Here is a 413-nt window from a genome sequence, read left to right as displayed (position 1 = left end):
CCCAGTGAGTGATGCAGCCTCAGCTGGAGCCTGAAATGTCTGAAGAAGCAGAGCTGGAGCTGGGTGATAAGAACATGCAGTTTGTTCTTGAGCAGCTTGGAGTCAACTGCCCAAACCTGGATCTTAAAAACAAGTCCCTTACCTGAGCAACAGCTGAACAGCTCCAAACCTTCCCAGAGCCACCAAGAACTGCCCTCCCCAGGGGTGCATCTGCTCAGGGTCCAAACAGCTCCAGGGCTGCTCTGGCAAAGCCCTGACTCTGCTCTAAGTTACCCTCTGCCTGTTGAAGTGCTCGAGGTTAGTTCTGCATCCTGATTTCTTCTGAGCTCTGACTGCAGCCTTGCTTTCCTCCAGCTCCACTGGAGGCAGCCATGGCATTTCTGAGCACACCGCTGAGAGCAGCTCTGAGACAA

Source organism: Corvus brachyrhynchos, unplaced genomic scaffold, assembly GCF_000691975.1.
Source record: "Corvus brachyrhynchos isolate BGI_N302 unplaced genomic scaffold, ASM69197v1 scaffold59, whole genome shotgun sequence".
Lineage (NCBI taxonomy): Eukaryota > Metazoa > Chordata > Aves > Passeriformes > Corvidae > Corvus > Corvus brachyrhynchos.
The sequence above is the reverse complement of the archived record's forward strand: the minus strand, read 5'-3'. Positions refer to the sequence as shown.